This window comes from Dendrobates tinctorius, unplaced genomic scaffold (genome assembly GCF_039654945.1).
Source record: "Dendrobates tinctorius isolate UK_male_01 unplaced genomic scaffold, ASM3965494v1 ptg000191l, whole genome shotgun sequence".
NCBI classification, from domain to species: domain Eukaryota; kingdom Metazoa; phylum Chordata; class Amphibia; order Anura; family Dendrobatidae; genus Dendrobates; species Dendrobates tinctorius.
In genome coordinates this window covers 8587669-8608086 of record NW_027361858.1, presented here as the reverse complement: position 1 = coordinate 8608086, position 20418 = coordinate 8587669, and the positions used below count along the sequence as shown (strand labels likewise).

General features: G+C 42.1%; 1 protein-coding gene and 1 long non-coding RNA gene across 3 annotated transcripts in view; one reads left to right on the top strand and one right to left on the bottom strand.

Moving 5' to 3' along the window:
• Positions 1 to 2657, bottom strand: part of LOC141055746 (uncharacterized) — a 105624-nt gene extending 102967 nt beyond the window's left edge. Inside the window, exon 1 of the long non-coding RNA XR_012221526.1 lies at positions 1262 to 2657. This is a non-coding gene — a long non-coding RNA (uncharacterized lncRNA). The remainder of the gene's footprint in view (positions 1 to 1261) is intronic.
• SVEP1 (sushi, von Willebrand factor type A, EGF and pentraxin domain containing 1) overlaps positions 1 to 20418 on the top strand; it is a 543713-nt gene that overhangs the window by 177895 nt on the left and 345400 nt on the right. The gene's annotated exons all lie outside the window — the stretch shown is intronic.

Genomic DNA, 20418 nt, shown 5'->3' with positions numbered 1-20418 from the left:
ATGACAAATTGGGGTCAGCTGATGACCACATGCCTGACATTACAGAACTCCTTTGATAAAACACAAAAATTGAGCTTGGTTTGAGTTGGTACAGATGCAGCATATAAATGCATGTTCACATGGCCAAAAAGCATACAAAACCTACAAAAGACGAAATGAAAAAACCCTGCTATAATTAAATAAGTAAAAAGCAAAAATGCATTTAAATCATACAGAGTTCTTAGTAATACTGTATTTGATCAAACATAGCATAAAAGCCGTCCCACCATCAACAAGGTGACTCTGTGGTCGGGGCAGTCCTACACTGTCTAGTATTAATAACCTTATCATGTGTCAAAGTTGATGTCTCTGTGAATAAGGGCAGACAAAAGGACCGGGTCCCAACCAGTGGGCACCAGTCAAGGGAAGCCTTTAAATACAATTTCCAGCTCAGGAGAGGGAGGCCACACCCCGGCTTGCACAGAATGCAAAAATACAAAGAAAAAACACAAAAATTGAGCGTGGTTTGAGTTGGTACACATGCAGCATATAAATGCATGTTCACATGGCCAAAAATCATACAAAACCTACAAAAGACAAAATGAAAAAAACCCCTGCTATAATTAAATAAGTAAAAAGCAAAAATGCATTTAAATCATACAGAATTCTTAGTAATACTGTATTTGATCAAACATAGCATAAAAGACGTCCCACCATCGACAAGGTGACTCTGTGGTCGGGGCGGTCCTACACTGTCTAGTATTAGTAGGGGTATAAGAGAAGTGTAATCCACCATATGAAAGAGCAGAAGCAGCAGTGGTGTGTGACTGCTGGATCCAGGTTTCAGTAAGAGCCAGAATGTTCAGAGAATCGGAAAGGAAGAAGTCATGGATGAAGCAGAGTTTATTACACACTGAGCCCATGGCCCGGCTTGAAAGGAGACCATCATTTTTGCTATACAGTGCATCGGTATATATCGCACAAGCAATCAGACTATTGTATCTTCAAGGCCCTTAAGAGGGCTAACAATAACAGTGAAAATTCCAAAAAACTCAAAAACATTATGAACCACCCCTCACCCAAAACCAAAAAGTTTAAATCATTCCCCTTTTCCTCATTGTAAATAAAGATATAAAAAAATAAAAAAATAGTCATACCGTATTTTGTGGATTATAAGATGCAATGGACCATAAGACACACCACAAATTTTTGGGAAAATATGAAAAACATTTTTTTAATAAGATGGCAGTGCATCTTATAGTCCACTTTTACGGTAGCTTACCGGGAGGGCGGCTGCAGTGGAGTACGGCACCAGAAGGCAAGGTCGCTGCTGAAGGAAGCTGGCAGCAGAGGTGTCAAGAATGGGGTAATGCAGTGGGCTCTGGGCTGGGAGGAGTGGATGTTCTGCGGTGTGAGGCTGCAGCAGACTCCAAACTTTCTGAAAATACCAGAATTCCGCGCACAGTTGATCCTTTTCACTGCTATGGACTTCAGGAAAATGGCTGCCAGAGGCAGCAAATGTGCAGATTGAGATCTTGGGAACCAAAATCTCGAGAGCTGAGATCTCAATCTGGTACATGCCGACACCGGTGGCCAGGGCCGGACTGAGACCAAAAAGCAGCCCTGGCACAATAAAAATTCACCAGCCCACATACAATGAATGTCCTCACCCAAATCGTAGAACACAGGCAGGTTGTGCCAACTTTTGCTTTAGCTCACACACACACACACGTATCACACAGCTCACACTAGTAGCTCACACACACAGCTCACACGTATCACACACACAGCTCACACGTATCACACACACACACAGCTCACACGTATCACACACACACAGCTCACACGTATCACACACACACACAGCTCACACATATCACACACACAGCTCACATGTATCACACAGCTCACACATTTCATACACAGCTCACACGTATCACACACACACAGCTCACACGTACCACACACACACACAGCTCACACATATCACACACACACAGCTCACACTTACCACACACACACACAGCTCACACGTATCACACACACACAGCTCACATGTATCACACACACACAGCTTACACGTACCACACACAGCTCACACGTACCACACACAGCTCACACGTACCACACACACACAGCTCACACGCATCACACACCGCTCACACGTATCACACACACACAGCTCACACGTACCACACAAACACAGATCACACGTATCACACACACACAGCTCACATGTATCACACACACATAGCTCACACATATCACACACACACACTTCACACACACACAGCTCACACGTATCACACACACAGCTCACAGGTATCACACACACAGCTCACATGTATCACGCACGCTGTATCACAGCTCACACACACAAGTAGCTCACACAGCTCACGCTCACACACACGTATCACACAGCTCACACACACAAGTAACTCACACACATGTATCACACAGCTCACACACACACAGTTCACACACAGTTCACGCTCACACACACAGCTCACACGTATCACATACACATGTATCACACAGCTAACACACAGCTCACATGTATCACACACACAGCTCACACATGTATCATATAACTCACACACTCAAGTAGCTCACACAGCTCACGCTCACACAGCTCACACTCACACACAGCTCATGCTCACAGCTCACAAACGCATGTATCACAGCTCACACTCACACTAGTAGCTCACACACGTATCTCACACATGTATCACACAGCGCACACACACGCATGTACAGTGGGGGAAAAAAGTATTTAGTCAGTCAGCAATAGTGCAAGTTCCACCACTTAAAAAGATGAGAGGCGTCTGTAATTTACATCATAGGTAGACCTCAACTATGGGAGACAAACTGAGAAAAAAAAATCCAGAAAATCACATTGTCTGTTTTTTTTTCATTTTATTTGCATATTATGGTGGAAAATAAGTATTTGGTCAGAAACAAGCAATCAAGATTTCTGGCTCTCACAGACCTGTAACTTCTTCTTTAAGAGTCTCCTCTTTCCTCCACTCATTACCTGTAATAATGGCACCTGTTTAAACTTGTTATCAGTATAAAAAGACACCTGTGCACACCCTCAAACAGTCTGACTCCAAACTCCACTATGGTGAAGACCAAAGAGCTGTCAAAGGACACCAGAAACAAAATTGTAGCCCTGCACCAGGCTGGGAAGACTGAATCTGCAATAGCCAACCAGCTTGGAGTGAAGAAATCAACTGTGGGAGCAATAATTAGAAAATGGAAGGCATACAAGGCCACTGATAATCTCCCTCGATCTGGTGCTCCACGCAAAATCCCACCCCGTGGGGTCAGAATGATCACAAGAACGGTGAGCAAAAATCCCAGAACCACGCGGGGGGGACCTAGTGAATGAACTGCAGAGAGCTGGGACCAATGTAACAAGGCCTACCATAAGTAACACACTACGCCACCATGGACTCAGATCCTGCAGTGCCAGACGTGTCCCACTGCTTAAGCCTGTACATGTCCGGGCCCGTCTGAAGTTTGCTAGAGAGCATTTGGATGATCCAGTGGAGTTTTGGGAGAATGTCCTATGGTCTGATGAAACCAAACTGGAACTGTTTGGTAGAAACACAACTTGTCGTGTTTGGAGGAAAAAGAATACTGAGTTGCATTCCTCAAACACCATACCTACTGTAAAGCATGGTGGTGGAAACATCATGCTTTGGGGCTGTTTCTCTGCAAAGGGGCCAGGACGACTGATCCGGGTACATGAAAGAATGAATGGGGCCATGTATCGTGAGATTTTGAGTGCAAACCTCCTTCCATCAGCAAGGGCATTGAATATGAAACGTGGCTGGGTCTTTCAACATGACAATGATCCAAAGCACACCGCCAGGGCAACGAAGGAGTGGCTTCGTAAGAAGCATTTCAAGGTCCTGGAGTGGCCTAGCCAGTCTCCAGATCTCAACCCTATAGAAAACCTTTGGAGGGAGTTGAAAGTCCGTGTTGCCAAGCGAAAAGCCAAAAACATCACTGCTCTAGAGGAGATCTGCATGGAGGAATGGGCCAACATACCAACAACAGTGTGTGGCAACCTTGTGAAGACTTACAGAAAACGTTTGACCTCTGTCATTGCCAACAAAGGATATATCACAAAGTATTGAGATGAAATTTTGTTTCTGACCAAATACTTATTTTCCACCATAATATGCAAATAAAATGAAAAAAAAACCAGACAATGTGATTTTCTGGATTTTTTTTTCTCAGTTTGTCTCCCATAGTTGAGGTCTACCTATGATGTAAATTACAGACGCCTCTCATCTTTTTAAGTGGTGGAACTTGCACTATTGCTGACTGACTAAATACTTTTCTTCCCCACTGTATCACACACACAAGTAGCTCACACACACAGCGCACCCTCACACACGCGTGCATCACACAGCACACACAGCTCACTTCACACACACGCATGTATCACACAGCTCACACACAAGTAGCTCACGCTCACACAGCTCACACGTAACACACACATATCTCACACACACATGTATCACACAACTCACACACACAAGTAGCTCACACACACCCATGTATCACACAGCTCACACACACATGTAGCTCACACACAGCTCATGCACACACGCATGTATCACACACAGCTCACACACACAAGTAGCTCACACACACACACCCATGTATCACACAGCTCACACACACATGTAGCTCACACACAGCTCATGCACACACGCATGTATCACACACAGCTCACACACACAAGTAGCACACACGTATTACACAGCTCACACACACACAGCTTACACACACATGTATCACACAGCTCAAACACACAAGTAGCTCACACACAGCTCACGCACACACGCATTTATCACACAGCTCACACACACAAGTAGCTCACACACACACACGTATTACACAGCTCACACACACACAAGTAGCTCACACTCACACATGTATATCACACATACACGTATATCAAACAGACACGTATCACACATACACGTATCACACACGTAGCTCACACACACGTATCACACAGCTCACACACATATGTATCACACAGCTCTCACACACAAGTAGCTCACACACAAGTAGTTCACACATGCATGTATCACACCCGCATGTATCACATAGCTCACACACAGCTCACACTCACATGTATAACACAGCTCACGTATCACACATACACACAACCTCACACACACACACAGCCACACACATAGCCTCACACATACACACAGCCACACACATACACACAGCCACACACATACACACAGCCACACACATACACACAGCCACACACATACACACAGCCACACACATACACACACATAGACACAGTCACACACATACACACAGCCACACACACACAGACACAGCCACACACATACACACAGCCACACACACACAGACACAGCCACACACACAGACACAGCCACACACACAGACACAGCCACACACACAGACACAGCCACATGTGTACACACACAGCGACACACATACACACAGCCTCACACATACACACACAGCCACACACATACACACAGCCACACACATACACACACAGCCACACATACACACATACACACAGCCACACACATACACACACAGCCACACACATACACACAGCCACACACATACACACACAGCCACACATACACACATACACACAGCCACACACATACACACAGCCACACACATACACACACATACACACAGCGACACACATACACACAGCCACACACATACACACAGCTCACACACACATACACACAGCTCACACACACAGCTCACACACACATACACACACAGCCACACATACACACATACACACAGCCACACACATACACACAGCCACACACATACACACACATACACACAGCGACACACATACACACAGCCACACACATACACACAGCTCACACACACATACACACACAGCCACACACATACACACAGCCACACACATACACACAGCTCACACACACATACACACAGCTCACACACACAGCTCACACACACATACACACAGCTCACACACACAGCTCACACACACTCTCCTCTGTGGTGCAGGGGAGGCTGGTGTCCATGTGCAGCTCTTCAGCTTCTCCTGCTCACAGAAGCTCTGTCCCTGCACATCCCCCAGTGTCTCCTCTCTACCGGGATACTAGCAGATGAGAGCAGGAGAAGCTGTCACCAGGAGCTTATCTCTTCCTGGGAGCAGCCACCTATGCTGACCTTATCTTGACGTTTCATCTTGATTGCTACGCTGGCTCTCTCCCTCAGAGCGAGCTACACAGGAGGACAAGAGCCCCAGAGCTGTCATGTTAGCGACGCCCCTGGAGGAGTGCAGAGAGGCGTTCTGTGTGCGCCCAGGTGGCCCTTTAAAACTTCTGACTAGGCTCTGCGTGAGCGCACTCTCCTGCTTGCCCGCACTGATGAGGGCCGCAGCCACGCTCACACACTGACGCGGCCACTGCGGCCCTTATCAGCGCATGCACCAACAGGAGCGCGAGCGCACGCAGAGCCTAGTCAGAAGTTTTAAAGGGCCAGCGGCCCATTTTGTAGTTCAGAGCCGCCGGCCCAGCGGGAATCTGCCCGGTTCGCCAGATAATCAATCCGGGCCTGCGGGTGGCTATTATTTGAAGTCGACTACAGTGAAAAGATGGGATGTGTGGGGTCTCCCGTCATTTCTCAGCCCACCGCAGCTCTTTGCACCATCAAAACACCCCTTCCTCCCAGTCCAGGGCCATCAGCATTGCCTCTCTCCTGCCACCTCTGCCAGCCTCCTGCAGCAGCAACATCACTTCACTGTAGCTGCACACCCCCCCTCCCGAAATCTACATTTGAATTTTAAGATGCACCCCCCCGGACTTTGGGGAAAAAAATGCATCTTGTTATCCAAAAAATATGGCATGTGGTATCACCGCATTCAAAAACCTCCAATCTATCAAAATACAAAAACAATTAACTGATCAGCAGACACTGTAAATGGAAAAAATTCAAAAACGCCAAAGTTAATTTTTTTTGTTAGCCGCAATTCCACAAAAAAGGCTGTAACAAGCAATCAAAAAGTCACATCTATCCCAAAATAGTACTAATGAAAACATTGTCCAACGCCTTGGAAAATAAGCCATCACACCGGGATAAGAGGATCTGTGACTTTTGAGCTTCCAGGGTCAATTACCCCCACCTGTGGCACACACCGAGAGGATGCTTAGGAAGCTGATAGTCCATTGAGGTACAAGGCCACATTACCAGAGGGTCACAATTTTGATTCTCTGAACATCTCCAGGGAGCCAGGTGACTGGTTGATCCCAATCTTGGCATTCCCAAATATATCCATGGGGCTCAGGTGACCGGTGGGTCCAAATCCTGACTACTCCAAAGGTTTCCATGGATTCAGTGATTGTCAATGGAGTAAATTTGTATTCTTTCAGCTGGCGCTGTGGTCCCCTAAGCTGAAATGTTTTAGAATGTCAAATCTGTTTATCTCGTGATGAAGCCATGATGTTCTGGCAGCTGTTTTGTAGAGTTTTCCTGGCTGTGGTTCTGTAAAGAGTCTTTAGTGCTTTGGATCACTGGATGTCGTGGATGTCTTGTTACAGAGGCATATCCCCTTTTTATAGTTCACAACTGTTCTACAAGCTATCATTTACAGGTCAAGGGGAAGAGGTGATGAGATTAACTCACATTGTTAGATTATTTATAGTTTATCCTTCAATGTTTGCAAGTTAAACTGCATGCCCTGGTATAATGTGTAATCAATGTATCAGCATCCATCATTGTTCAGTGACCCTGCAACCCTGTTCTGCAAAGATAACAGAACAATAAACTGTACGAGCTGCTATAAGAGGTAAATAACAACCATTTATCAATTTACAAATATCAATATAACCTACAAGAAGAGTCAACATAAAGATAGCAATCTATGCCTCCTGGCTTACTGAAAATAGACATGTGGATAATTAAAATTAAATGCTGTGTTTTCAGATTGAGTAATGCCATAATCGCATTGATGAGGAGAATTATATGGAATCGTCATTTTTACCATAAAATGTAAACTGTCAAAACAATTCCTAAAGAACAATGTCAGAATTGTTTTTTTTTCATAATTTCTCCGCACTTGAAATTTTTTTACATTTTCTAGTCTCTATATGGTAAAATAAATGATGTCATTCAAAAGATAAACTTGTGTCACATAAAACAAGTCCTCATATGTCAATGTGGATAGAAAAATAAAAGAGTTATGGCTCTGGGAAGAAAGGGAGAAAAACAAACGCAAAAAAAAGAAATTCTATGCAGTGTGAAGGGGTTAAAGAGGGCTAAGGCTGTATTCACACATGGAAAATTGGGCACATGTCGGTACAGTCGCAATAACACTGTACACAGGCTCTGGAGCTATATAACATATTACAGGTTGTGGGAGGAAGGTGATAATAACAATATATCAGTACAACCGAGGTCACACTGTACACAGGCTCTGGAGCGATAAAATATATTACAGGTCTTAGGGGAGGTGATAAATGTTGTTATTTTGTCCTTATGGGCAATTTACTGTGTGGGCAATTTTCCGTGTTAGCAATTTTCTGCGTGGACAATTTTTCATTTTAGCAATTTTCTGTGTGGGAAACGTTCATTGTGGTCATTCATGGCTGTGGGCTTTTTTCCTTTGATATTTCTTCGGTGGGCATTTTTCATTCGTACATTTTTCTGGTCACCAACCACCAGTAATAAGAAAAGAAGTTTGTAAACTATTTTACAGGGCTATTCCCAGCTTATAAATTGATTAGATATCAGAAGGATATTCCAGCACTTTTTCATTAGCACTTTGTGATGAGGATTTGACCTATGGTACCCAGATATCCTAATGGTATGTGCACACATTGCAGATTTAGATGTGGATCCGCAGCGCTTTTGGCTGCACGGATTTGCACAAAATCCGCAGTATAGTGCACAGTCAATGTTAGTGAATGGAAAATTCGGGTTTGTTGTGCACATGCTGCTGAAAAATCCGCGCAGATTTGCAGCATTTAATTTTCCGCAGCATGTCAATTCTTTTTGCGGATCTGCAGCGTTTCTGCACCCATCAACATCAATTGAGTCAGGCACATCAGCAGCAAAACTGTAGATGTAAAAAAGATCTGCTTATTTGCTGTGGATGTGGGTGCGAGAAACGCTGCAGATTGGTAGAAGGGAAGTGTGTGGGCGGAGACTATGTGCGTGTCTGTGTGCGGGGGTCTGCGTGTATGTGTGTGTGCACATCTGTGTGTGTGCATGTGTCTGCTTGTGTGCTGGTGTGTGAGTCTGTGTGGCCAGGCATCATGTGATGGAACTACTGCTCCCATCCAGCTATGAATGTACATACAAAGTAGACATGTACATACAACATATAACATAGAGTACATACTCACCAATCACCTAGTCCCCGAAGCCCTTTCAAGCTTCACTCTGGCATTTTTTTTATTCTAACGTTGGCATGGTGCAACTAACCCTGCATCTAGTCTCATATTTACCAGCTGCTGTCTTCACTGATAAAACCCCCTTTCATCTATGTCAAGCTCTGGAGACAAATTCTCTTACAGATCTCTGTCCTGCCCATAGCATGGAACAGCTCATTTACATATAATGAAAATGTGGATTTCTCTGGAATAAGACATCAGATCACAGATATCAAGGTATCATTTTATTTAGCTTCCTATGACCTGAGTGCACCTATAAATGGCTTAGGAGGGACAATCCTACTGACAGATTCCTTTTTATCAAAAACCCCTATAAATCTTTGATCAATTATAGACCATATTTTGTTTCACTAAAGATACATTATATCCTCTAGATCTGATTTGTTTGGTGCAAATTAGGAGAACACTAGAGAATATGTATATCCTCCCAAGTAGAGGAGCGAAACAGGTCGGTCAGATTCAAAAGTCGCCGACTTTCGCCAAAGTCGGGTTTCATGAAACGAAACCCGACCAAAGTGTGAAGTTGGCCATGAGGTCGGCGACCCAAGCGTCAAAGTCGGGTTTCGCCAAATGCTTCCACATGACTTTTTTCAGCCAATGAGAGAAGCGGAGCGTAGCTGGAGTGGGAGAGAGAGAGAGGGAGAGAGAGAAGAGAGAGAGATTTCACCGCCTCTAGGGTTAAAATTCATGCCAGGTGTGTTTACAGTCCTCCACTTACTGCCGACTTTTCTCCCCATTGACTTGCATTGGGTTTCGTGTTTCACGACTTTTCCCGATAGTCGGCCGATTTCGTTCGACTCGACTTTTGAGAAAGTTGGGTTTCATGAAACCCGACTCGACCCTAAAAAAGGCAAAGTCGCTCATCTCTACTCCCAAGTCTAATAAGCCTCTTATTATTTAATTAGCCCATTTTACACTTAGAAAGAAATAAATGTCCGAGAAAGAAGTGGTGTAGTAGACATCTCTATTGAATCATCATTCCCACTCTCCTAGACAGTTGTAAGCAGTGCAGGCCAATATAACCAAGCCACTTTCCTTGGGATGTGCTTTGTTAAATATGCTTGTACTCACCAGGAAGTCTTCAATTTCCTACAATGAAAACCGCCAGGGGGTAAATTCCTCAGAGTTAAAAATGGCTCAAACTCACAAGACTCAGAAAAAGAAAACAGCTAATTCTTCCATTTAAAATAAAGCGAGAAATAATTATCTCCAGAGCTTGTATCTGACTGCTATAACCTGCACATTATCGTCTTTTTTCGCTATTGTTATAATGTTATATGCACACGTTGAGAATCTGATTGCAGAAGCAACGTTTCTGCATCTCTAGGAATTTCTTAGCAGCAAAAACACAATGGAAAAAAATAATTTTTAAACCTTTTTTTGTACAGCAAAGAATACCTTTTTGGAGCTAAATAAAGATATTTGAAAAAAGGAAAAAAAAAAGTTTTGTGATGTAATTTCCTTGTTCAACACCTCCTTTTACATGCTTATTTGCCCCATCCCAAGCTAAAAATACCAGCCTTCAGCTGCACCAGAAATGGCACTTGATATTTGAAGAGCCAGTTCTGCCACGTAGCCCAGGCTCTTTCCAATACCCTGGTGTAGTGACATCGGGGTAATGAGATTAAGGGTTGGTGTCATTAAGCCATAGGTTTAGTTATGAACAGGTGTCAGCCAGACACCCTCATTATTAAACTTGTAAGTAAAGAGTAAAAAAAACACACACTGAGAACATAGAATCGTAGCATGCTGCAATTGTCCTCGTATCTCGGATGAGACGCCCCAATGCAAGTCAATGGGAGTGAGAAAAAAATTTGCACGTCACTCGGACCATGAGAGTGCTATCCGATTTTTACACGCCAATGTCCTTGAAAATCCAACATTTCATCTGCCGCGTACAGTAAAATCACAGCCGTGACCCGTCAGAATAGATAGAATAGATATATTTATAAAGATGTCAGCCACATATATACAGTGGATATGGAAAGTATTCACACCCCTTTAAATTTTTCACTTTTTGTTTCATTGCTGCCATTTGGTAAATTCAAAAAAGTTCATTTTTTTCTTATTAATGTGCACTCTGCACCCCATCTTAACTGAAAAAAACAAATGTAGAATTTTTTGCAAATTTATTAAAAATGAAAAACTGAAATATCACATTGTCATAAGTATGCAGACCGTTTGCTCACTATTGAATAGAAGCACCCTTTTGAGCTAGTACAGTCATGAGTCATCTTTGGAATGATGCAACAGGTTTTTCACACCTGGATTTGGGTATCCTCTGCCTTTCTTTCTCACAGACCCTCTCCAGTTCCGTCAGGTTGGATGGTGAACGTTGGTGGACAGTCATTTTCAGGTCTCTCCAGAGATGCTTAATTGGATTTAGGTCAGGGCTCTGGCTGGGCCAATCAAGGATGGTCACAGAGTTTTTCTTTGTTATTTTATCAGTGTACTTAGGGTCATTGTCTTGTTGGAAGGTGAACCTTCCGTCAAGTCTGAGGTCCAGAGCACTCTGAAAGAGGTTTTTATCCAGGATATCTCTGTACTTGGCCACCTGCAAGTTTCCTTCAATTGCAACCAGTTGTCCTGTCCCTGCAGCTGAAAAACACACCTATAGCATGATGCTGCCACCACCGTGTTTCATTGTTGAGATTGTATTGGGCAGGTAATGATTAGTGCCTGGTTTTCTCCACACATACCGCTTAGAATTATCACCAAAAAGTTCTATCTTCTATCTTCGCCTCATCAGACCAGAGAATCTTATTTCTCATAGACTGGAAGTCCTTCGTGTGTTTTTTTGCAATCTCTTTGTGGGCTTTCATATGTCTTGCACTGAGGAGAGGCTTCCGTCAGTCCACTCAGCCATAAAGGCCCAATTGGTGGAGGGCTGCAGTGATGGTTGACTTTGTGGAACTTTCTTCCATCTCCCTACTGCATCTGAGGAGCTTAGCCACAGTGATCATGGAGTTCTTCTTTACCTCTCTCACCAAGGCTCTTCTCCCACAATTGCTCAGTTTGGCTGGACGGCTAGGTCTAGGAAGACTTCTGGTGGTCTCAAATTTCTTCCATTTAAGGATAATGGAGGCCACTGTGCTCTTAGGAACCTTGAGTACTGCAGAAATTCTTTTGTAACCTTGGTCAGATCTGTGCCTTGCCACAATTCTGTCTCTGAGTGCCTTGGAGAGTTCTTTTTACTTCATGATTCTCATTTGGTCTGACATGCACTGTGAGCTGTGATGTCTTTTATGGACAGGTGTGTGCCATTATAAATCCAGTCCTATCAGTTTAATCAAACACAGCTGGACTCCAATAAAGGAGTAGAGCCATCTCAAGAAGGATCACAAGGAGATTGTTAGGTGTCGGGTTCCTGCAGCGGTTCAGCAGGAATCCAGAGTCTCGCATTCTGCGGTCTCCCATTGTCTCTCGACCGCAGAGGAGATTGCTCAGCAAACCCGGCGTTCCAGACTCGCTGCCCAGACCTGCTCTCTGGGGCTGGCTATTGCTGCCACCTTTGGGTCAGCAATGGCAATGCAGGCTGCTCAGCAGCAAATCGCTCCAGAGGCTTAGTCCCGCCGTCGCTCTGCTGAGCATGCTCATGAGACGATCTCCCATTGGAGATCGGGAGTCACATGCATTTAATTAATAAATTATTATTTTTCTTAAATAAAATGGCATGGGCTTCTGTGTAATCTTCATAACCAGCAGAAGGAAAGTTGATGACTGGGGCAGATGTTTATTGCCTGTGAAGAGGGTAATATCCATGGGGCTTCCCAGACTGTTAATATTAGCTCACAGCTGTATACTCAGCCTTTTCTGGCTATTAAAATGGGCACCTCCCCCCTCAAAAAATGACATAGGGTCCCCCTATAATTAATAAACATCAAAGAATAGACAGACAGCTGCAGGCTGATATTAATAGCCTGGGAAGGAACCATGGATAATGGTTCCATCTCAGACTAAAAACATCAGATCTCAGCCACCCCAGAAAAGGCACATCCATAGGATGCACCAAACTGGCATTTAGCCTCGCTCTTACCACTTGTACTTGTGCAGTAGCAAGTGGGGTGATAGTTGGGTTGGTTGATGTCACCTATGATTGTCAGGTGGCATCAAGTCCAGAGGTTAGTAATGGAGAGGAGGTTATAACACCCCCATTACTAACCCCATAGTGATATTAGAAAAAAACACAAACCCAGAATAAAGTCCTTAATTTGAAATAATGACAGACTCCTCTATTGAATCTAAATTAAACCATACTCATGTCATCACCCAATCCATCGAAGCCAACGTCTCCTGTAAATGAATTAAACAATATTTCTCACCTGGCCGAAGGGAAGATATAATCCATAATGTCTCACGATGATCCTGATGACTTTGAGAGCAGTCACTGATGTGACTACTCTTAAGGATAGCAAGCTCACACTGACACAGGAGGTAATCACTCTTGCAGTATGTAGCACTGAGCTGTGGTGGGAATGTTCACCGGAGTTCATCAGATGATGAGCTCAGGTGATCTCACTTGTGGCACCTCTGCTGATTGACAACTTTCTCACACAGCTGTGTCATAAGTGAGGTTATCAGGGCTCATCAGCTGATGCCATTACTCTATCCCGCAGCCGGCGACACACTGACAGGAGCATGTAATCACTCCTGCACTGTGTGTGCTGAGCTGCTGTGAGAAAGTTCTCCGGAGTTGTCACCTACGGCGCTCACACAGCAGTGCCATAAATGAGGTCACTGGGGCTCATCAGCTGATGAACTCTGGTGAACTTTCTCATTGCAGCTCAGCACACACCGTAGAAGTGATTACATGCTCCTGTCAGTGTGTCACTGGATGAGAGGTAGAACAGTTCCATCAGCTGAAGAGACTGATCTACAAGTGATCTGATTTGTCACAGGACATTATGAATTACGGCAGATAGGTGAGTTATATCGTGTCCGCAAACTATTCTAAGAAAATCTGTGCTCAAGGAAGCAAATAACACTCTGTCTCAAGTCTCGCCATATGGCCAATCAGTACTGTACCTCCACATATTGGCTACTGCCATGTTCAGCAAATTTTGGTGCATTTTTACCCACTTCCCCATGTGAAAATGTAAAATCTGGGGCTAAAACTAAATTTTGATGGTAAAAATGTAATTATTTTTCTTCACCCCCCAATGTTATGAAATTCTGTGACACATCTGTGGTGGCAATATGATCACTGCACAACTAAATGAATTCTTTTGGAAGTATAGTTTGTAAAATGGATAGCTTATGGGGGCTTCTGCTTTTGTGGGATCTCAGGAGCTCTCCCAGTGGGTCATGGTAACCGCAAGCCATAACAGTAAAATTTGCGCTATAATATGGCGCTCCTTCCCTTCTGAGCTTTGCACTGTGCCTGAAAAGTATGTCCCAATTACATGTAGCTTTATTAATTTTAACAACAAACTGACATCTATTTTTTTTATTAGCCCTTAGAAAAATCAAAAACTTGGGTTAAAACAATATTTTAGTTGTAAAAATGTACAATGCAAAATAATATTGTGCACCGTGTTAGCCAGAAAAATAGATGTAAATACTTATGCCCCCCCCAAAAAATTGAGAAAAGTATTCAAGGAGTGATACCTTTATTGGCTAACCAGAGAAATTATATTTGCAAGCTTTCAGGGCTCAGAAGGCCCCTTCATCTATAGTAAACTTCCTGAATGTAGGATGAAGGGGCCTTCTGAGCCTTGAAAGCTTGCAAATATAATTTCTCTGGTTATCTAATAAAGGTATCACTCCTTGAATACTTTTCTCAAATTTTTTTTTGGGGGGCATAAGTATTTACATCTAGTTGTAAAAGTGTAATTTATTCTTTCTGCACCGCCCAATCATAAAAAATTATGTGGGGCACATGTGGTGTCAACATGCTCACTGCAGCCTTAGATTAATTCATTTGGGGTGTAGTTTCTAAAATTAGATCACTGAAAGGAGTTTCTGCTGTTCTAGCACCTCAGAGGCTTTTGCCAATGTGACAAGGCACTCTCAAACCATTCCATCAAAATCTGAACTCCAATATGGCGCTTCTTCCCTTCTGAGCTTTGTACTCTTCCTCATAAGTACTTTTGGATCACATATGCGGTATCTGTGTACTCAGGAGAAATTGCACAACAAAAGTTGGGTTCCATTTTTTCCTGTTATTCTTGAAAAAATAAAAAATGTGGCGCTAAAACAACATATTTGTGGGAAACCTACAGCTCTAGCAAAAATTAAGACTTTCAAATATTCATTTTGTCTGATTTTTCTCTTTATAGGTATATTTTTGAGTAAAATGCAAATTGCTCTTTTACTTTATAAACTTCTGACAACATGTCTCCGAATTTCCAAGCAATACATTTTGTATTTTTTTTTTCTGTTAAGTAGAAACCCCAGTGCTTTCAGACCTCATATAATGCAAAGAGAACAAGTTAATAATCATTTAGAAACAACAATACTAATGTTTTAACGCAGGAAGAGTTCTGAAATTAATATTTTGTGGAATAACCACGATTGTTAATCACAGCTTTCATGCGTCTTGGCATGCTTTCCACCAGTCTTTCACACTGCTTCTGGCACAAAAATGTAAGCAGTTCTTCGTTGTTTGATGGCTTGTGACTATCCATCATCCTCTTGATTACATTCCAGAGGTTTTCAATGGGGTTCAGGTCTGGAGAAAGGGCTGCCCATGACAGGGTTTGATGTGGTGGTCTCTTAATTTTTGCCAAAGCTGTATATATATTATTTTTATTTTCACAGATCAACTTTGTAAAATTTTGTGAAGCAGCTGGAGGTTCAAGGTGATTACCACATGTCTAGATAAATTCCTTGAGGGGGTCTAGTTTCTAAAATGTAATCTCTTGAGGGGGTTTTCCACTGTCAGGGGCTCGCCAAATGCAACAAGACACCTGCAGACCATTCTATCAATTTTGCCTTCCAAAATGTCACGCCTTTCTGAGCCCTTCCATTAGCCCGAACAACAGATTTGTCAAACTGTGCTCCTATCTTTCCAAGTCCTGAACACTAGTTTTACCTCACATATGGGGTATTGGCATGCTCAGGAGAAATTGCATAGCAAAATTTGGTGTAAATGTTCTCCTGTTACCCTTGAAAAAAAGAATTGGGTGTAAAGTAAGCTTTTTGTGAAAAATGTTCATTTTTTCCTTCCACATTGCAAAAATTCCTGTGAAGCACCTGAAAGGTTAATAAACTTCCTGAATGTAGTTTTGAGCACCTTGAGGGGTGCAGTTTTTAGAATGCTGTTAATTTTGGGTATGTTCTGTCATATGGGTCCCCCAAAGTCACTTAAAATGTGATATAGTCCATAAAAAAATGGTTTTGTGAATTTTGTTGGAAAAATAAATAACTCGTGAACTTTTAACCATTGTAACTTCCTAACAAAAAAATATATATTTCAAAAACTGTGTGGTAAATGTTATTTATTAACTACTTTGTGTAACATGTCTCTCTGGTTTAAGGCATAAAAATGAAAACTGAAAATTGCAAAAATTTTCTACATTTTATCCAAAATTCCAATATTTTCACAAATAAACATAAGTCTTATCGAATAAATTTTACCAGTATCATGAAGTACAATATGTCGTGAGAAAACCTCAGAATCATAGGAATCTGTTGAAGTGTTCCAGAGTTATGGCCACATAAATTGACACTGGTGAGAATTGTAAAATTTGGCCTGGTCATGAAGGTGAAAACAGGCTTGGGGGGGAAGGGGTTAAGCATGTTACTATGTGCTTTCATTAAATGGCAAGCAAGATTACCTCTGTGACAGAGATTTAACACATGTTGTTTGGAGAATGACCAATCACTTGGCAGGAAATGGGAATTCTGGAAACAGATCAATGTTACAGAAACCCACTTAACTGAAATTAATCACAAAAATGTCCAAAAACATACTAATGCAGTAGGGGAACCTTCACCATAAAGGACTTCCCAGCATGCATAAAGTACAGGGGCGTGTGAAATACATAGACCAAAAAGTGGATACAAAGTATCCTGAACACACCACTCAGAAAGAGAGATATATCATAAATAAAAAATAAATGTTATTAAGTAAATTCATATAATAGATAAATAGACAAACAAAATACAAGTAAGAGGAAGGAATGTATACCCAAGTGAAATACACACAAATGCAGGAATAAAGGAATGGATACAGGTAATGGTAAAGTGCAAAATATATCAGCATGTAAGCATGTATCCACCTAGACCCATAGTGGTCTGTAAAGTGCAAAGTGCCATATAGAGGAAAAAATCCCCATGCTGGTAATCACATATAACATGAGCACATACCCATTTAATCGCCTATTCACAGAATTCCTGGAGTCCGACGTACGTTTCGCCTTTTTAGCTTTTTCAAGGAAATTGTGTGTCAATTTAAATGGGCATGTGCTCATGTTATATGTGATTACCAGCATGGGGATTTTTTCCTCTATATGGCACTTTGCACTTTACAGACCACTATGGGTCTAGGTGAATATATGCTGACTTGCTGATATATTTTTGCACTTTACCATTACCTGTATCCATTCCTTTATTCCTGTATTTGTGTGTACATATTCCTTCCTCTTACTTGTATTTTGTTTGTCTATTTATCTATGATATGAATTTACTTTTTATTTCTTTTTTATTTATGATATATCTCTCTTTCTGAGTGGTGTGTTCCGGATACTTTGTATCCACTTTTTGGTCTATTAACTGAAATTAAGTGGGAGCAAAAATGAACAGCATCAGAAAATAAAAGACAAGACAGTAATTATATAGGACGGTCATTTTGTTGAACAATATTGTTTGAACTGTATTATGAATTAGAAAGCAAACTTTCTATAGTTAACTAATGATCACATTTGGTATTAGCTATACGATTGTACATAAATATTAAAGGTATTCAATGGCAAAAGATTGGCAATAACCAATGTTAACAAGTGAGATGAAACATGTTCATCTTTGAGTGCTGGATCCTCAAGGGCTTAATATGTGTGTATACAAAACGTCATACCCTCATTTATGAGCTTGTAGACGAACAAGGGCTTGTTAACATAGGAGGATTGCAGTCTGACTGATGAAGGTCACTATATGACCAAAAAATCTTCTTTATTTTTGGATTGCCTGCACACAATAAAATTATCTGCTTACAGCATTTACCTGAGGGCCAAGTTTTCTACAAGGTTTACATGGGATAGGATCCTACTTAGGCACCATCCACAGGAGTGCCGCAATTACCAATTTTCATCACATTAGATATGACAGCTTACCTTTACAACTTTACTATATGACAACTTTACTATGTACAGGGTTGTTTAGTGATTGTACTTCTTGCATCATTCCAAATAGGGTTACAGTTATGAAAAGATTAGTGGTCTACAATATCTGTGTCAGGATTCAGATGTCCTTCTGTGGATTGACCACTAGGTTTTGCTATTATTCACTTTCCTAAACTGTGCTGCAAGTCCACTCTTTACCACTGCAGGGCTGTTGTGTTCTACAACCATAGTAAGATGGCTGATATTGAACCTGTGGGAGTGTATTGCCAAGTTTTTAACACTAAGGTTCGGATACGGCTTTAAAGAAGGCTACTACTTGCGATATAACACAATTTTATTTCAAGGTACAAAATTAAAGGAATAGTATGATTGGATAGTATGATTGCGTACACTTTTATGTATTTTAAGATACAAAGGTTAAGTACAGATAAAGATTGAATACATATAATGATTAAGTATATATAAAGAATAACTATATACAGTATACTCACATCATCAATCACCTAGAGGCTTTTAAACATTATCTGTCTGGAATATCAGAGAAGCAATGTCAAGACAGAGACCCCTGGAAGATTCACTACACTGCACGGGCGTCCCCAATTATGCAGGTATCAACACTGTACATGTGTACAGGTATCCAAGATGTGCTTCTGTCTTAGTCATGTTTCTCTGGTCTTTATATAGTAAATTTACACTTATGTGTAATATTAGTTTCAACCCACCCCTTAAGTGGCCAGTTATCAAGGTTAGATGAAACTGAGATATCATGGAATCATCAGACAATGGGTCATAGACCCTTAGAATATAAAAGCCACAATTGATGTAGATAAAACTGCCACAGACAAACCTTAATGTTTTTACAATAACAAACATAGAAACTTAAGGTACTGTCACACTTAGCGATGCACCAGCGATCTCGACCAGCAATATGACGTGGTCAGGATCGCTGGTGCATTGCTAAGTGGTCGCTAGTGAGCTACCACACAGGCAGATCTCACCAGCGACATCACAGGGGTCGGGGGTCACTACTTACCTGTCAGACGAGGCGATCCTGACGTTCTCCCGCCCGCTCCACGCGTCGCTCGTCTCCACAGCTGGAAGGCAAGCAGGAAGCTGATGACGAGAAAATGTCCAGGGCGTTCTCGCGCGATCAGCAGGGGAGCGGTCAGAGGTAAGTATCAGATATAGCGATATCGCTAGCAATATCGCTATAACGTCACAAAAACCAGTGACGTTATAGCAATATTGCTAGCGATATCGCTTAGTGTGACAGGCCCTTTAGAACTATTTGTGAAACAAGAGTTCTCAAGATTGTGTCACTTGTGAATATTGTCTGTCACATCAGAAATGCAGCTAATGGTCTGATAAACTCGCTACAGACAGAGGATACGTAAACCTTAATGTTTTACAATGACAAACATATAAACATACTATTGTTTGTGAAACAATAGTTCTCAAGATGAGCATTGTCTCTGTCTGTAACTGACCAGAAATACAGCTCTGTCATGGTCTGAATGCATTCTGTATATTTCAATATGGACTCAAAATAGCCATTTTTATATTCGTATTCGCACTACAGGGAGCCATCTTGTTTCCTGTTTGGGCCTACTTAACGGCACATGGAACTGTCACTCATTACTTGAGTATTGAGTCTAGTTGTTAGTCTAGTTTCAGTCTCCAGCTCCTGAACTGTCTTA